The 20,009-nt window shown below is 35.9% G+C and overlaps 1 long non-coding RNA gene across 6 annotated transcripts in view; it reads left to right on the top strand.

Annotated features, from left to right (window-relative positions):
• The window catches only part of LOC141538810 (uncharacterized), a 181,964-nt gene that overhangs the window by 20,103 nt on the left and 141,852 nt on the right, over positions 1–20,009 (top strand). The window contains exon 1 of one of the 6 annotated variants that reach the window (XR_012481136.1): positions 1,960–3,543. The exons of the other annotated variants lie outside the window; for them this stretch is intronic. This is a non-coding gene — a long non-coding RNA (uncharacterized LOC141538810). Of the gene's footprint in view, positions 1–1,959; positions 3,544–20,009 lie in introns of those variants that run through there. 6 annotated transcript variants of the gene reach the window in all.

The raw sequence follows: 20,009 nt of genomic DNA, 5'->3' as shown, positions 1-20,009 counted from the left end.
GAAGATGAAGAAGAAAATGTTCAGACCATGTTGGGAGTTAAGGAGAGCCTAGGGTTTTCTACTACTTCCCGGGTCCTACCTCACAGACTCCTTAATTAACCTCACACATTGATTTTCATTTTCAAACCTCAATACCATAACTTAGTAGTGATTACTGACTCAGAAAACAGGAAAGGTCAGTCTGACTAACACCTAACCTAGCACCCTGGGATTGCCATCCAAAATAAACAGATGGCTCCAAGATGGGATGCAACCTCCCAAGAGATGATTCCCACATGTGTGAAAGGACAGGAGAAACCAGTGGCATTTCTCACGCCCATTGCCGTCACTGAAGCTATCCATCACAGGGGATCATCTTTTCAAGACAAGGGGATGAAATACTCTTGAAAGGACAGAGTCAGGAAGACTGAAGTAAGGAGTTAGGGAAGCTTTAGAGGAAAGAGGGGTTCTTTCTGCTAACTGAATTAAAAATACAGTGAAACTTGTCAAGTCCAACATAAATAAAACACTATTGTTTGGGGGCATAAGATGCTGGCTTGGAGGCTCCTTTGAGCAATCCTCAGCCACACCCTTTCCCTGTGGGACTGGAAGAATGTTGGCTGTTTCTCCAGAGGCCAGGTGGGCGGTGGGTAAACAGGTCTATGGAAATGAGGGTTTCTTGGAGCCCAAAGTCTCTGAACATCTCGCAAAGGTCTTCCAGCCAGAAGGCAGCAACACAAACAAAACAGGAATGTGGGTGCTCATTCAGGCCTAGGTAGCAGTAGCCACACTGGGAGTGTGAGTGTGTGTGTGTGTGTGTGTGTGTGTGTGTGTGTGTGTGTGTGTGTTTGTGTGCATGCATATGTGTGTGGGCATCTGCAAGAGAGAGTTTGTGCTTTATTTAGTTGCTAATGTCTTATGCCTGCATAAGAACTCCTGGGTCTTCAATTGACCCTTGGCTCCCTTTCATCATATCACAAAGGTAGATCATCAGATCATCTAGGGAGAGGTTGCGTGTTCAGATCTGGGGAATGGCAGAGAGCAGGAAGTATCAGTCATTTCACAAGAAGCTTGACATTGGAAAGACAGCCAGCAAATACTGGCAGCAGACCCCCCCGGGGTTGGGTAGAGGAACCTGGCCCAGGGCAGAGAAACCTTGGCTTTGCACCGGCTTCAGGATATGTTCCAAAAAATGGGTCAACCTATAAAGTAGTTTTGCTAGCCCACCTAAAAATTTCCTCTTGTTCCTTTTATTCTTAATGATAGTAGAATCATACATCTGCTGGCAGAAAATATTCTCAATCTAAGGAAAGACCCATATGAACATCCTTGGGAGGATAATCCTTTCTAATAGCAAATCTCCAATATTTTTCACTAATATATTTCTTACTTTTCTTCTTTCCTTCTTTTTTTTTTTCTTTCTTTCTCCTTTTCCATTTTGTACCATGGTAAAATGCTAAATTACAGGCTTTTTAATGCTTTTGTTTTAAAAATAAATATTAATGGACTTTTTTTTGTTTTTATTTAACATAAATTTCCTCCTATAACTCCCTTTTGAAACTCCTCTCATGAAACAACAAAACTTTTTTAAGTAAATAAGGGAAAAAACATGCCAGCAAAATCAATCAATATTTATTGGGTCTTATATTTAATGTTATTAGCACTTTCAAGGGAGTTTATTAATTGGATTAATCCATGATTTTCTTTTTTTTTTTTTTTCAGACCACATTACTCATATTTCTGGATCTGGTCCAATCCTAATTCCACCATCTTATCTCAATTTCTCAGATACTATCAGTTAAATCCTATTCAGATACCACTCCCTCCCCTCAATATCCTGGATGAAAAATTCATCTAGTTCTTTTTTTCTTTGTCATATGTTGATATATATATATATGTATACATATATATATATATATATATATATATATATATATATATATATAGCTAGAAAATGGTGGGGAAAAATACTACCAAACCATTTAATGGCCTTATAACATTTACTAACATCTTGCTTTCATCTGCATTTATTTAAGGTTTTGAGTCTATGGGCTTATATTACTTGGCATGGTTGCTTTAGTGATTCAGAGGAATATTCAACTACTGACCCAGAAGGCCCCCCGGGGCAGTTACCTTGCCCAAGCAAGTGACTTTATAGAAGTGACTTAATAGAAGTCACTTCTCCAATGTTGTCATAAAGCAGAGCTTCAGTGAAAAGTAATCTACATTTCATTTGTGGACAACTTTGACCACTAGAAGATTTTTCTTCATACTGAACCTTGATCTGACTCTTTAGGAAACTTGGATTTGAAAAAAAACAAAAACCAAAAACCAAAAATCTTCTCTCCTTCCTGATTGATTGTCTTGAACAAATCAACTCATTTTTTTATGTTTCAATCTTCCTTCATGAGAAACAGTGAAAGAAAAGTCTACTGGTCAATGAAGTAAAACACACACATATACACATGCACCCACACTATTTCTTACAAGATTATCCTGGAGATTTGATGTCATGTATTCTTTGCTAAGTTTGGTCAGATGCACATAGAAACTTTATGAAGTGAGGGGCCAAGAGTCTATTGTATATTACTATCTTTGAGTGAAATGGCGCATTGAAATTCACGGGGTAAACATTTGAAATAAGAAAACAAGAGAGTTAATTTGCTTTTAGATATTGGTCATAGAATTCTCTTTGCTTATTGTTGATATGGTAGTAATTATGGAAAATATCTTTTTGAACAGACAATACATGGCCTGACTAGGGATTATTTCTGCACTTTTAATGGTTGTATTTTCAGTAGAACATATGAAAGTGGTTAGCTGTGATATATTTCTATCTTTTTTCTGAATTCGGTAGTCATAATTGAGACCCATAGTGCTTCTGACTTGGTCCTGAGCATGATAATATAGCTGTTTTAAATTTAAGATTTCTCCTCCCTATCTTGTCACCTCTGCTAATTCATTGACTTGAAATATTGGGACTCCAAAAGCAAAAATTATGGAAATTACTACTTTCTTTCCTGCAAAATAGGTCTCTGGGAGTGGGGGAATATCTTTATTCATGTCATGTTAAGGATGCTAATAGTGATTATTTCATTAATTAAAATACTGGGGCTTAGAAAAGAATGGTCAGTGAAAAATGTCATATAATAGCATATTCTTTGGCCTCTCTTCCCAATAAATGAATCTGATATTTTGGTGTCAATTGATTGGAAAGTAGTACAGTAGATCAGTTGGATCATTCAAATCCTGCCTCAAATACTTACTTAGCTATGTGACCATGGGTCTATCACCTACTTATCCTGTTAGCTTCATTTTTCTGAACTGAAAAATAAAGATAATTGCACCGACTTACAGGTTTGTTGTGATGATAAAATGAGCACTTTGGAAACCTTATAGCATTATGTAAATGCTAAGCATTATTTTTCAGCATAATAATATTACCTAGCATTATTATTATTAATGACTAGTATTAATTATCATTAATGTTAACTGACAGGACGTTGGAAAGTAGTTGTGGCAGTTATTCTAAGTATGAAGTCTAGGAGTAAACTGGAGATCAAGGTATGATGATTTGCTATAAATGTCATGTGATAGGGATTTTTGTAAGGATTGCAAAATAGAAAAAGAAGATTATTAGGGCATTTCATGTGACTGCTGCAGGAACATGAAATACTTTAAGTTAATATCTTGAAAATATCTTGGTTTTTCCCTGGAGCTTCTTTGGAGCTAGAAGAACCAGAAGAAAGACCATTCTGGAGAGGTGACACCCTTTCCATAAGTGAATAAATAAAAATGAACAAAACAGCATTTATTATATGCTTATATGTGGGGTCATTGAAGATCTGAGATCTGAGGTTGAATCCTCTTCAGGTTCTTTATATGTATATGACCCTGGGTAACCTCTCTGTGATGTAATTTTCATGAAAATGGGGATAATGATAATGTCTATTTCTTATGATTGTTGTTAGGACCAAATGAGACAACATATTAAAAATGTTTTGTAAGTTTTGATGCATTATATAAATATTAGCTGTTAAAGAGCAACAACAACAACAAAACAAACATATTAGTTCTTCCTAAGGAACTCACATCCTGATGGGGGGGGAGACAACTCCTGATCAAGGCTTGAGCTGCCAGTCAATGTGATTTCATTTGGATATCTCTTTCCCTTCTTAATTCAAATACTTACATTTTCCCATTGCTTATTCTTCACAGCTTCACAGTATCTTCACAAGATATATAGGTATCTATTTTTATGACCTCTCTCATGATTCACTCTTGTGTCTTTCTTCTACTATCTAACAAAATAAAAAAAAATCTAGCCCTAAGCTTTTTCTTCCTCCACAAAAGAAACCCTGATTTATACACAGGACACACAAGACTGTTCCAAGTGGCAGTATTTGCACCCACCACCTACCTTGTTCATAAAGCAGATAGACCAACCTTTGTCTCCAAATCTCTGCTCCAGCCTCTACTTGTGTCTTGGGGCTTTCTTTGTAATTATGATTGACAGGTCATCAGATGTCTATTTCTCTACTTATGGAGCCACCATGGAATCTTTCTCTGTAAAATAGAGCTAAGAATCACTTACCTCTTAGGGAAAAATACTTTGCAATTACAATGTATAATCTTTGTTTTCCTTTTTCCTCTACTACCTACCCTATCAGGTAGTAGAACTCTCTCAACTCTTGTTGAATGCTAGAAAACTAGATTTGTACTAAGAGATCTGGATTCAGTTTTTTTCAGATTTTTTTCTGCCACTGACTTGCTCATGATCCTAGGAATTTGGATATGTCATCTTTATGTTTTTGAGCCTTTGTAAAATGTTCAGGATTGGAATAGATGATCTCAAAGGTCTATTTCAGCTTTAATGCTCTATGACTCTAAGCTAGAAGAGTTCCCTTAGAGAATAAACAAGCATTTTCCCTGTGGTCTGTCCATGGAGAGTATTAGCTACTCAAATCCCTGTAACCCTCTGCTTCAGGGACTGAGAACATGGGAATTTTCTCAGACTGATTTGTAGAGATCATTTCAACCCACACATTGGGGTAGGAGAAAAGTTTAAGGAACAAAGTCTCTTTCTTGAAGATTCTGCTGATTTCCTTGGTTACATAATACAGAGTTTTGTGTCTACCTTGGCACCGGCAGAAGCGTGAATGTACTGTGTTGATAATACATTGAGTCTTGCATGCAAACTTTGTTTATATGCTATTCCTTTCTTCCATGAGAATGGACAGATAACTGGGGCCCCTCAGTTGGAGACTCAGATTAGGCATTTTGTAGCCTACCATGTGTTTATTTTGCAGCTGTCTGTGTCAACCATTTTGAGTTTGAAAGAAGGTAAAGCAAATGGAAAAATTATTCTTTAATACATAAGCAACTATATGTTTCTATACTTATCCATGTAGTTAAGTGAGGGTCTTGTCAATGAAGGAGAAACCAACCCTGAGAATGAAAAAGAATCCTCTTCTCCAGTCTGAGGTGTGTTATTCAGTTGCCTGTGAAATTTGTTTTTTCTATGCATGTTGCTTTAAATATTTAAGCAAGTTTTATGTTAAATTTGGCTTTGCTGGCAGAATTGGCTCCTGAAAACTTGAGGTGGGGGGAACAATTTAAGGGGTCTTGGGAGTCAAGGGATAAAGATCATATTTTAAATTGTCTGCTCAAAGACCCTTGTCTTATGTGAAGAATAAGACCAACACCTCCTGGATGGTTTTACCCCTCCAATGAAGAGGGAACACAACACACTGGAGACATCAGGTTGAGGCAGGTTTCTGTGAAGCAGCCAGTGTTTGCAAAACAAGCATGGGGTTGAGAGGTTCTGCTGAGTAGACCCAAAGTTGTGACAGTCTTGGAAAATGACAGAAATGGATGATGGAAAAGGACGAGGGAGCCAGACTTATGAAGCTGGGCTTTATGGAGAGAGAAGCAGGGTGTTCCTCCTAGGAACCAATGCATCTGGCATACTCTGAACTACCTGCTAAATGAGGAAGGAAGGTCTAACTGGCTGGGGTAATTGTCCAGTGTTTATATTTGAAAGGGAATACTCTGCTTTCAGGATAATTTCCCCCAGCCTCCTCCTTGGTTAAGATTTCTAAATGATCTAGGGCATTGGAGAGAAATCAGTGGCTGATTAACTGGTCGGCTGGGCTGCAATCACACCTTTCAATATTAATTATCCGTCCCTTGAGTTCAATGGCATTGAGCATCCAGGCTCTGGCTATGGTAAGCACTGTTTAGTGGTTTGCATCACTAGCCTAAGACAATGATTTAAAGGGACAAAATACCCCTACTGAGCCTTGATAAGCAGGAAATGAAAGCTTGTTTGCAAATATGATTGGGGAACCTGATCAACTGCCTTCATCAGTGTTTGCCTTGGGTGACCAATCTGCTATCACTAATAGGTAAGGAATGCCACAAGATCCCAGTATAAAAGCAACTTTCATGTTCCCATTTTCCCTATCTAAGCAGAATTAAAGGTAGAAGGGAATTTAACAATACTCTGAAATTCTTTATCCCAGAATTACATGAATTCAGAAAACGTGGACCTGGAATGATACTTGTTCATTGTTACACTCTACAAAAGCCATGGCTTGGGACAATGATTAGAGACTGGATCTTGAAACCACAAAATTCTGGGTTCAAAATCCTCTGCTAACACCAGGCTGCTTGTAACTCTGGACACATCATTTAACTTAGGGAATTCTTAAAGGTTACAAATTACACAGAAAGTACATTGGTAGAGAGAGAATTGTTACTTGGGAGTTCCTTAAACAAAACAAAACAAAACAAAAAAAATTAGTGATCCCCTTACTTATCTTTCCTTCTTTAAGAGTTTATAAAGAGTTTCCTTTACAACAACCCTGTGAGAAGGATAATATAGGTTTCATTAGTTCCAATTTTATAGATGAGAATTCAGCAGTTTCAGTGGTATCTGACCTTTCATGATATCAGTTGGGATTTTCTTGGCAAAGATAATGGAGTGGCTTGACATTTCTTTCCCAAGGTCATTTTACAGATGAAGAAACTGAGGCAAATAGGGTTAAGTGACTTGCCTAGCATCCTCCAACTGGTAAAATGTCTGAGGCCAGATTTGAAATCAGGTCTTCCTGATTCCATACCCAGTGTTCTGTCCACTGGGCCACCTAACTGTCAACAGATAGGGATATGGAAAAGATTAAATAAAAAGAGGCCTTTAGTTGGTATTGCATTTACCACACCTAGTTTATATTTGGTTCAAATGATTTGTTTTCCCCATTGGTCTTATTTCAACCTTCCCAGTTCTCTTATCATTGAGTAGGGGAAGTAATGAATTTTCTTTTACTAGGTCCCAACACATTCAGCATTCATTATTCCTACAAACAACAAATGATGTGTGCATTCTTTCCAGTAGCATTGCTAACACGTGACTAGATGTATTTGAAAGAAGGGTGATAGGAAGTGGGGGCAGTGAAGAAAGTAGTTCTGAATATTTTTAAGAGACTAGTATTTGGGCCATAGTGCTAGAGCTCTTGACTCATCAGTCAAGGCAGCATGGTGTAATAAAGACAGCAATGGGTCTGGTATTTGGAGACCTGGATTTGAGTTTTTGCTCTGATGCTTATTATTTGTATGACCCTGGGTAATCTGAATTCCTTGAACACTAATTTTTTCATCTGTAAAGTGGGTATAATAATTCTTGTGCTATTTGCTTCAAAAATGTTTCTTTCTCTTTTTCCTTCTTCTACTTCTTATTCTCCCTTTTCCTCTCCTTCTTCCTCTTCTTGTTCTTTTCTTCTCCTCCTTGTCTCCCTTCTCCTTTTCCTTGTTTTTGTTCTGATTTTTCTTTCTTCTTCTTCACAATAGAAACACAGTACTCACAAAATTTCTAATCCTTGAGGATTTAACCTTAATCTTAGTTACTGTCCTTGCCTGCTATTGTATTCATGAATTACTGAAAAAGGATGAGCATCTGGTCCTTTTCAAGGAGAAAGGGACTGGGACTTCTATCCACTCAGTTTATTAGAATTAATAAAAAGAGAATCCTGGTAAAAGAACAAGATGAGAGGCATCCTTGGGGTTGGGGGCGGGATTCTTTCTTACCACACTGAATAATAAAATTAAGAACCCCTAGATGCAGAAAACTCAGCACTTACAAAAGGAAAACTGTGAAAGAATCTGCTACAAAGGAAGTTACCAGCCAATCCTTCATGCATTTTGTGGTACTTTTGCCTGCTCCCACAATCTTTTCACTGACTGAGAAGTGATGATGGCATTTTTAAGTAAGAATCTTCAGGAGAAGACCTTGGAAGTCTACCAAGGGATTGCTGCTTGCCATAGTAGGCAGACACTTTGTTGCTGTGAGTGTTCCTAACCTAGGCTCCCTATATCTTCCATGGGCAGCTAACTGGCTTTACTGCATGGCTCCAGCTTCCTTGGCAAGTATGAATAGCTGATTTTAAAAATTAACACTGTAGCAATGAACCAGGAAAATGACCACTACAAGCGTGGGTTGAGGCCCATGGATAAGAGCAGTCCCAAATTTGTTCATTATAATTTCAAAATATTTAGTTTCATTTGTGGTTGGTTTTGGGTGGCTAGGTGGCACAGTAGATAAAGTGCTAGGACTAGAGTCAGGAAGATTCCACTTCCTGTTTTCAAATCTAACCTCAGACATTTACTAGCTGTGTGACCTCAAAAAAGTCACTTGACTGTCTCAGTTTCCTTACTAGAAAGCTATTAGCTAGAGAGGGAAATGGTAAACCATTCCAGTATCTTTACCAAGAAAACCCCAAAAGGGATCATGAAAAGTTGGACACAACTAAAAAATGACTGAACAACAATATAAAAGTTGTTATTGCTGTTATTGCCATTTGCATTTCTGTAGTCATGTATATCATCTTCTGATTTCTGAATACTTTACTTTCTATCAGTTCATATATATGTCTTCCTAAGCATTTCTAGAATTTTCATATTTATCATTTCTTATTATGTAATAATATTCCATCATATCATGTAGAACAATTTGTTAAAACATCATTTGTTAATGATGATGATGATAGCTTACATTTATATTATACTTACTATGTGTCAGGCATTGTGCTAAATACTTTATAATTATTATCTTATTTCATTTTCACAATCATCTTGGGAGATAGATGCTATTATTATCCCTATTTTACAGATAAGAAAAAAAGAGGCAAATAAGAGTTAAGTGAATTGAAATCATCACTCTCTACTTTGATGGCTAGTTGTATGTTACCAAGTGTTGCTATATATATTTTGGTGTATTTGGGAACTTATTTTATCTTTATCATCTGTGAAATATAGGCTTAATAGTAAAATCCTTGAGTCTAAAGTCATAGGCATTTCAGTCTTGTTCCTGGTACAATTCCAAATTCCTTTTCATAGTTGTTTGATGAATTTTCAATTCTATGAATAATGTATTAAGCTTCCTGGCTTTCCATAACTTTGCCAATATTGAATTCTCATCTTTTGTCAACTTTGCTGATTTGTTCTTTATACTTTTTTCACTTGGTAACTTGGTGAGTTCATTAATTTTGATAAATTCAACTATTCTCTCTATGCAATTGACTTCCAAATCTATATTTCCTGTTTTAGACTATCTCCTGAGCTCCAAAAGAATACCACTGTAATTGTACATTTTTCAATTGGGATATCTTATATGAATTGAATAATAGCAATGCAGTTTTAAGATTTTCAAAGTGCTTTACATACATCCCATTTTATCTTCTTAACAATTTTGTGAAGAGATCATTATTGATCACAAAATAGAAGATTTTGATTACATCAAACTAAAAAGTTTTGGTACAAACAATACTAACGCAAACAAGATTAGAAGGGAAGTAACAAATTGGGAAAATATTTTTACACTTAAAGGTTCTGATAAAGGCCTCATTTCCAAAATATATAGAGAACTGACCCTAATTTATAAGAAATCAAACCATTCTCCAACTGATAAATGGTCAAAGGATATGAACAGACAATTCTCAAGAGGATGAAATTGAAATTATATCCACTCATATGAAAGAATGTTCCAAATCACTACTGATCAGAGAAATGCAAATTAAGACAACTCTGAGATACCACTACACACCTGTCAGATTGGCTAAGATGACAGGAACAAATAATGATGAATGTTGGAGGGGATGTGGGAAAACTGGAACACTAATACATTGTTGGTGGAGTTGTGAAAGAATCCAACCATTCTGGAGAGCAATTTGGAACTATGCCCAAAAAGTTATCAAACTGTGCATACCCTTTGATCCAGTATTGCTGCTATTGGGCTTATATCCCAAAGAAATACTGAGGAGGGGGAAAGGGACCTGTATGTGCCAAAATGTTTGTGGCACCTCTTTTCGTAGTGGCTAGAAACTGGAAGATGAATGGATGTCCATCAATTGGAGAATGGTTGGGTAAATTATGGTATATGAAGGTTATGGAACATTATTGCTCTGTAAGAAATGACTAGCAGGAGGAATACAGAGAGGCTTGGAGAGACTTACATCAACTGATGCTGAGTGAAATGAATAGAACCAGAAGATCGCTGTATACTTCAGTGCTGTATGAAGATGTATTCTGATGGAAGTGGATATCTTCAACATAAAGAAGATCCAACTCTCTTCCAGTTGATCAATGATGGACAGAAACAACTACACCCAGAGAAGGAACACTGGGAAGTGAATGTAAATTGTTAGCACTACTGTCTATCTACCCAGGTTACTTATACCTTCAGAATCTAATACTTAATGTGTAACAAGAAAATTGGATTTACACACATATATTGTATCTAGGTTATACTGTAATACATGTAAAATGTATGGGATTGCCTGTCATCTAGGGGAGGGAGTAGAGGGAGGGAGGGGATAATTTGGAAAAATGAATACAAGGGATAATGTTATAAAAAATTACTCATGCATATATAGTGTCAAAAATTTTTAAAAATAAAATTAAAAGAAAATTTTGTGAGATAGCTGCTATTATTACTTCCATTTTCAGCGAGAAAGCTGAGGCAGAAAGAAACCTAGTAAAACAAAATTCAAACCCAAGTCTTTTTGACTGTGCATCCAATACCATCCACTGTAACTCTTGGCTGCTTCTTAAACTTAACTTGTCTAAAATAGAATTAATTATCTTCAAATCTTCCATTCCCTAACCCATTCATTTAAAATTTTTTTTTTATTACTATCACAAACACCATTGTTTTTTTCTGTTTTTAACTATGGTATTATCCTCTACTTCTTTCTCCATGTATTCCATCAGTTAAAAATTCTTGCTGTTTCTATATCCATGACATTTGTACATTTGTCCACTCCCTCCGCTCAAACAACTACCACCATTGTAGAGGCCCTCATTATCTCTCAGCTGAATCTCTTAATAGCTTTCTATTTGGTATTACTTTTCCTAGTCTTTCTCTCTTCTTGTCCATCTTCCACACATTCATAGAACTGATTTTTCTAAGGGATATGTTTGACCATGTCAAGATCTTAACCTCAACTCAAAAAACTCCAGTAATTGTTTATCTCTATTATTCTTTGGTTGGATTGAATTTAAACTCCTTTGTTTTAAATTCAAAACTCTTTAAAGTCTGGTCTTGTCTTAACTTCCCAGTTTGCTTATACATGTTTCCGTCTGAGCACTCTGCATTCCAACCATAATGACCTATTTAATATTTCCATGCATTTGTAAACTTCCTTTCCTGGACCAGTTCTTTCTTCACTTCTGCCTCTTGGAATATCTGATTTTCTTCAAGAATGCAAGTGTTCCCTCTACATGAATCCTAATCACTTACTATACCTTCTTCAGTTCCCCCTCCCTGCCCTGGCCAATCTTTCCTCACCCCTAGTGCTGGTGCCTTTCCTCCACAAACTACCTTAAATTCGTTTTGTTTATATTCTATATATGATTATATTTGAACATACTGATTTTTCTATTAGAATGTAAGTTCCTTGAGGGGAGGAACTCCTTTACTTTTGTCTTCATTTCCCTAGGAGTTATACTGCTTGGTATGTAGTAAATGCTTAACATATACTTGTTCATTAATTAAAATGACCAACAATCTCTTTTTAAAAATTAAATTTATTTTATTCTGAACTTAAGCAAGAAAATAAACATTTCTATAAGAGTAAAATAGAAAAAAAGATGATCATACCTTAAACTACAAATCTATTATGTGCAATTTGCTAATAATTCCTTTAAATATAAAGTTATCATATAATTTTCTTTTTTTTTTTTTTTTTTTTTTCCTTTTTTTTTCTCCCTTCCCCCTTTCCCTGCCCTGGCTACCATTAGACACAAATATATATATATATATATATATATATATACATATACATATATATATATATATATATATATGTATGTGTGTGTGTATGTGTGTATACATATATATATATACATATATGTATATATATGTATATATGAAATCATTCTATGCATACTTCTATTTGTCATTTCTCTGCATGCAGATAACATTTTCCTTCAGAAGTCTTTTATACTTAATTTGGGTATGCAGTAACAGAAATATTGCTTTAAGAACAATTTTGACCAATGATCTCTTAAAGGTCAAATCTAAGGACTCCTCTCTTCTTCAGTCTCCTGGACCTCTCAGCAATTACCCCCTTCTTTCTACCTCTCTTTGCCTTCTCTATTGCAGGACCACTAGATGATACTGGCCTGCAGTCAGGAAGACCTGTATTCAAATCTAGCCTTATCTGTTTTTTCTTTCCCAACATGACTAATATGGAAATATATTTTACAAGACTGCACATATGCAATCTACATCAAATTTCTTACTGTTTTAGGAGGGGAAAAGAAGGTAGAAAAATTCAGAACTCAAAAAAATTTTAAAAACTGAATGGTAAAAATGTCTTTATATATAATTGGAAAAAATGCATTTTTTAAAAAAATCTAGCCTTAGACCTTTCCTATTTTAACTCCTGGGTCAGTCACTTAACTTCTATCTACCTCAGTTCCCTTACTTGTAGAATGGGGTTAGTCATAGTACTTACCTTTCAGGGTTGTTGTGACGATTAAATGAGATAATAATTGTAATGTACTTAGTACAGTGTCTGGAACATAGTAACTTCATATTAAACTCTAATTCATTCCACCTTTCCCTCTGCCTTTTGAAAACTTTCCAGTCTCCTTTGCAGGTTCATCATTCTTTACCCACTAACTATGGGTATCTACCTAATGCCTTGTGCTATGTACTCTTTCTGTGTTCTGTCTCTTGGTGACAACAGCAGTGTTATAAATTCCATGACCATTTCTACACAGATGACTTCTTTTCCTTCTAGTTTCTCTCCTAAGCTCCAGCCCTGAATAATTACCTGTCTATTGTAAGTTTCTAATAAGATATTTTGTAGATATCTCCTTTCCTTCTCCCTTACCTCCCTCCCCAGTATTAAGCTTGTGATCACCACTTGCCTCATACAGCCCTCCCTCTTTAGGATCCTTCCCTCCCACCTTAGAGTTCCTCCCCTTTTCTTACCCCTTTTCCTCACAATTTCTGTATTCCCTTCTATTTAGCTTACTCCTTCCCTTTTCACTTTTCCTCTCTCACTTTTCAATTAGGTGGGACAAGTTTCTCTATAAATCAAATATGCTCAATATTTTTCTCTTTAAGCCAATTCTGCTGAGAGTAAGATACACACTATGTTCATACCCCTCTTTTATTTCCCTCAGATATAATAGATTTCCTTTGCCTCTTCGTGAGATGTAGTACCCCCACTTTACCCTTTTTCTGATACAATTTCCTTTCCACCTCTAGCTTTTTTTTTATAACAATAAAACCAAGTTATACATGTATTCTTTAAGTATATTCACAAAAAATACAGTTCCCAAGATTTCTTTTTACCTTTTTATGTTTCTCTTGAGTTCTATCCTTGGAGATCAAACTTTTTCTTTAGTTCTTTTTTTTTTTTTTTTTTTTTTTGTCAGAAATAGATAGAATTTACCTATTCCATTGAATGTCCATTTTCTTCTCTGGAAAAAAAAATGCTCATTTTGGCTGGGAAAGTTATTCTTGGCTGCATACCAAGTTCCTTAGCCTTTTGGAATATCAGATTCCAGGTCCTTTGATCCTTTAATGTAGACATTGCTACATTCTGAGTAATCCTTATTGTGGCTCCTCTGTATTTGAATTGTTTTTTTAGCTACTTGTAGTATTTTTTCCTTGGTCTGATAGTTCTGGAATTTAGCCACAATATTTTTTGGCGTTTTGATTTTGAGATCTCTTTCAGTAGGTGATCGATTAATTCTTTCAATGTCTATTTTACCCTCTGTTTCTATAACATCTGGGCAGTTCTCTCTGATGATTTCCTGAAATCATCTAGGCTCTTTTTTTTCATAATAATTTTCAAGAAGTCCAATAATACTCAGATGATCTCTCCTAGACGTATTTTCCAGGTCTGTTGTTTTCCCAAGTAGGTATTTAACATTTTTTTCAATTTTTTCTTTTTTCTTTCTTTCTTTTTTTTTTTTTTTTTTTTTTTTGTTTGTTTTGCTTGACTGATTCTTGGTGTCTCCTCGAGTTATTCATTTCCATTTGTTCAATTCTGATTTTTAATGAATTATTTGCTTCATTTACTTTTAAAATTTCTTTTTATAGTTGTCCAATTGAGTTTTTAAATGAATTGTTTTATTCTATGGATTTTTTTCCCATTTTGCCAATTTTATTTTAAAGCTATTTTCTTTTTCCAATTCACTAATTCTGTTTTCCAGGGAGTTTATTTCTTTATCCACTATATCTTTTAATGAATAGGATAACTTATTCAGATCCTCTTGCCAAACTTCCCTTTCCTTTGCCCATTTTTCTTCTAGCTCTCTTTTAAGAGCCTTTTAAATTTCTTTTATGAGAGCCTTGTTTGGTGGGGACCAGATCATATTTTCCTTTGGGGTTTCATCTAGAAACAATCTGTTTTTAGTCTCAGGGTTTGAAGTCTGCTCTATAGAAGCTATAGCTTTAATTTTTTACTCATTTTGACAAAAAAGAAACAAAACAAACAAACAAAAAACTGTGGTCTGTTTTTGGAGTAATATGGTATTACCAAGCATCCTCTACAGACAATAGGAAGTAGCAGTGAAGCAGCAGTGGGGCAGTAATGGCTGTGCTGTGTCTGCACAGTGGTTGCGCTCTGAGAACATGCTGAGTCACTCCGGATTTTGGGTGGATGTGGCCAGGTCCAGAGAATCTCTAGCATTTCCCGGGTCACAGTCTTTACCCTTTGCATTAATAGCTTCTCTGCTGATCTACTGGTGTGCTGCCAGGGCAAAGCAGTTCAAATCTGTGGTAAAGTTCTCCTTGCAAATTTTCCACTGGCCGAGATCACACTCCACCCCCTCCCCCTCCAGTCTGTTCAGCGTTAGCTGCCTTCTGTGCTCTCACTGACTGCCTGAGATCTGTACCTAGTCTAATCATCCCTGCCCCTGAACAAAAACAGACCTTTTCTGGTGAATTTCAAGGATATCTTCTTTTGGTAATGTGTTGTACTCCCAATATTCGTGGTTTTTTTCAGTCAAGCACTAATTCCAAGGCTCTTTCATGAAAAAAGTAGTCTGAGGGCAAGGAAGAGCTTAGATAAATACGTGTGTCCTCTCTGCCATTTTGGCTCTGCCCATATTCTGTATATATCTCAAACTCAACAGATTCAAAACAGAGCTCATTCCACTCCTGTAAAAAACCTATTCCTTTTTGGAATTTCTTTTATTGTTTTAGGCTACTAGATTCACAGCCATGTTGTCATCTACAGCCCCATATTTCTAATCAATTGTCAAATCTTCAATAAATCATTTATAAATATTTGTTAAATACCTATTATGTACTGTGTACTATACTAAATAATAGAGATTTAAAAAGAGACAAAAGATAGTTTTGTCCTCAAGAAGCTGATGATCAAATCTGTCTCTACACTATTTTCCCCCTCCTTTCCTCTCAAATATTTACCAACTTAATGTAGGCCCTCATTTATCTCTCATTTGGAGTACTGAAATGCATTACAATAAATATTTTAATGAAAGATTCCCTTCAATAAACACCTCTCCATTCCAATCCATTTTGAATATTGATGTTCCTAAATTGCAGTTCTGAGCATGTAATTCCTATTAGACTCAACACACTTCCTATTATCTATAGCATCAAATGAAAAGTGCTGTTTGACATTTTAAGTATCTTCATATTTTGCCTCCTTCCTATCTTTCCAGACTCCGTACACTCTCCTTTTAATATATAAACTGTCCCATTTGCTATTCTACTCACATAATACTTCTTTTCCTTTCTCATTGCCTTTGTCCCAGATGTTCCCCATATTTAGAATGAATGCCTTTCTTAGCTTTTCTTCTTGGGATCCCAGTTTCTTTCAGACTTATCGCCAATACCATCTTCTGCTTGAAATTTTTTCTGAATGATCCTGATCCAGTAGAGAGAATGCTAGCAAGGAACTAAAATGGAGTGAATTCCCATCACTTGGGGAATGGCTGAATAAGCCATAATATATGAATGTAATGGAATATTGTTTTATAAGAAATGATCAGCAGGCTGATTTCAAGAAGTCCTGGAGAGACTTACATGAACTGATGCTGAGTAAAGTGAGTAGAACCAAGAGAACAATGTATACAGCAACAAGAAGATTATGTGATGATCAGCTGTGCTGAATTTAGGTACATTCTTGTAAGTAACTCTTGATGTTACATCAAACATTATAATGGCACACTGAGCTTAGATGTAATAGCCATCTCTCAGACCACCAAATTTCTCTTGTCCAGCTGTATCCCATATGTTGAATTTAATAGGACCTCTGTTAGTATGGAACATAAGAGGATGGACTTCAACACCCAAGGTGGCTACATACTTCTCAAATTCACCAGTCAAGTGACGTTTTACAAATGTGGTTTTTCCAGTACCTCTATCACCAACTAATACAAGTTTGAACTGTACTTGGGATTCTCCTTGGGCAGCCATCGTGATGGTTCTTCCAGAAGCATCTCCATCTCCTCCTAACTTGAACGATGGACTTTGTTCACTTTAAAAATAATTTTTGATACCATTTCTTTCCTTTCTTCTTTTAATAACATCAACATCTATTTCTATTTCTCTTCAACCCCCCCCACTAAGAAATAAATGTAAAATAAAAACCCTCCCATAAATCAACATAAACAAATAAGGAAATGCTCTAGTAAATGGATCCTAGGACTTTTCTTGGCTCCTATTGATCTATATGTGTTTTCTCCCTCATTTCAATTTAAGTTTCTTGAGGACAGGAACTGTCTTATTGTATTTTTATTCCAAATGTCTAGAAGTCTTATCTAGCACACAGTAAGTGCATAATAAATATTTCTAATTCAATAATTTATTTCAGAACTTAAATATCTACATCTAGGTATCTATTTGTCTATATATAATTTATGGGATATATAAAATATATAGTAAATGTGTATATTTTTGGGTATAATATGTGCATCTACATATGTATGTATATATGTGTGTCTATATATATATGTGTGTGTCTATATATATATATGTAGTGTGCCTGTATTCAATCTCTTACTTCATTTCTTCCAATTATTCTTATTGTTCTTGTAATTAAACCATTGGTTTCTTTGAAGCTCTGATTCTGCTTATGGTTGAATTCCTCCATTCTATGTTTACTTCTTGGAGTTCTCAACATTTCTTCATTAGGTTTATTATTTTCTTCTCTTAATTCATTTTTAAACATCAGATCCTGGTTTGAGATTGCAGTGCAGAGTCAGGTTTCTTTTTCTCTACTGCTTTTAGATTGGTTGGGTAGATTCCATTAAATTCTGTCCTCTTCATAGTCTGGTTACAGACAATATTGCTCTTTTAGATGGGAGATCCAGCAGTAAATCTCACTCTGCCTCAATCTCTGACTTCTGTATAAGTCTTTTGGTGGTCCAGTGAAGATGCTGATCTTGGTCTCTGTCTCTCTCCCTCCCTCTCCCTTCTTCCCTCTCTCCTTCTAGAAGCTCCCTCCCTCCCTCTCTCCATTCTTCTTTCTCTCCCTCTTTCTCTTTCTTTTCCTCCCTCCCGCCTTTTCTCTTTCTCCTTCCCTCCCTCTGTTTCTCCTTCCCTCCCTCCCTCTCTTTCTCTGTTCTTCCCTCCTTCATCCTCCTCCTCCTCCTCCTCCTCCTCCTCCTCCTCCTCCTCCTCCTCCTCCTCCTCCTCCTCCTCCTCCTCCTCCTCCTCCTCCTCCTTCTTCTTCTTCTTCTTCTTCTTCTTCTTCTTCTTCTTCTTCTTCTTCTTCTCTCTCTCTCTCTCTCTCTCTCTCTCTCTCTCTCTCTCTCTCTCTCTCTCTCTCTCTCTCTCTCTCTCTCTCCTCCTTTCTCCTCCCTTTTTGTGTTTTAACAGTCCTTCTTGTGGGCTTAGTTGGACCTAATTGAATATTATTGAATTACACTGATCTCATATAAGGCCACTTTGTCACTGAGTGGGCTCCAGATTGTAGATAATGATGCTCTGACTAATACACAGCTGAATTTTGTCTCCCTTTGCAGTGATCTATAGGGATTGTCTTTGCTCCCCCGACTTTCCCTTCAATCCCTACCATCCCTGAACTTCTGTTCTGACAGGCTAGGACTAAAATCCTTTTGGCTTCAAGCCCAGATTAGTAGAACTTGCTTTGACTTCTAATTCTGTCATGTGTGACATATAACAAAAAGGCCAGAGTGCAGGAATGGGAATAATGTATAATTACATTGGAAAGGTAGAATATGGACACGTTGTGAAGGGATTTCAAAGTTAAACAGAGTAGTTTATATTTGCTCTTAAAAGAAATAGGGAATTACTGAAGTTTGTTGAGTAGGGGACATGGTAAGATGTACACATTAAGAAAAATCACTTTGGCAACTATGTGGATAATTAATTATAGAGAAAAGAAATCTGAGGCAAGAGGATTGATTAGGAGGTTATTGAAAAAGTACAGATGAGAGAGAACATATGGGAGACCATACCAATACAGTCTGGCAAGTTATTGGATACTCGGGATGAGGGAGAGTGACGAATCATGGGTAATGATGAAATTGCAAACCCAGGTAGTGGAAAGAATAGAATGTCTTTGACATTAATGGGGAACTTTGCCATAGAATTGGTAATTAATTAATGAAATATGAGCAAAAAATCATAAATATAGACTAAATATAGACTAAGTACTGACAACCTGAATAATGATTTGGTTAATGTATGAATCCTAGAAAAATACATAATTATGTTAATGACTAGAATAACAATGAAACAATTTACCAGACCTTTATGGGACACAATTAAAACAATGCTCAGAAGAAATTCTGTATTTTTGAAAACTAATATTGAGAAAATAAAAAAAAATAGATTAAATAATAGGCTAATAAAAATGCCTAAGTATGCAATCAAAAGACACGTACATGCTGTAGAACACTAGACTTGAAATCAAGAAGATACATCTTTTAGAGTTCAGGTCTGGCCTCAGACACTTAGTAGCTGTGTGATCCTGAACAAGTTACTTAATCTTGTTTGCCTCAGGTCCTCAACTGTAAATTAGCTGGAAAAGGAAATGGTATACCAGTCCAGTATCCTTGCTAAAAAAAAACTCCAAAATGGGGTCACAAAGAGTTGGACATGACTGAAATGACCAAATTACAATGCAATGCAATGCAATTTGAAAGACTATAAATATATTCAAATCCCAGAAGAAAAATTTAAAATTATAGGAGAAATAGAGAAACTTCAAAATAGCCTGTAGTTGCTACTCAGAACTCTTTTATAAAAAGCCTAAAAAAATCAGGGAATATTAACCCACTTAATCAAGAAAGAAACAAAAAAGTTTGCTAATTTTTTTTTAAAATTACCAAGTGATGTTAAAATAGAGAAGATAAAAAGGATTGGCAGAAACAAATGCTCACAATAATATGCCATCAATGCTGAGTATTCAAAAGGAATTTTTGAGTATCTGTTAATATTTTCTCTATCACTTTCTTAAATCCAGACAATCAGCAAAACCAAGCCCTGATTTTGTAGTGTTCCCTGCTTTCTGAGG

Source organism: Sminthopsis crassicaudata, chromosome 4 (genome assembly GCF_048593235.1).
Source record: "Sminthopsis crassicaudata isolate SCR6 chromosome 4, ASM4859323v1, whole genome shotgun sequence".
NCBI classification, from domain to species: domain Eukaryota; kingdom Metazoa; phylum Chordata; class Mammalia; order Dasyuromorphia; family Dasyuridae; genus Sminthopsis; species Sminthopsis crassicaudata.
The sequence above is the reverse complement of the archived record's forward strand: the minus strand, read 5'-3'. Positions and strand labels throughout refer to the sequence as shown.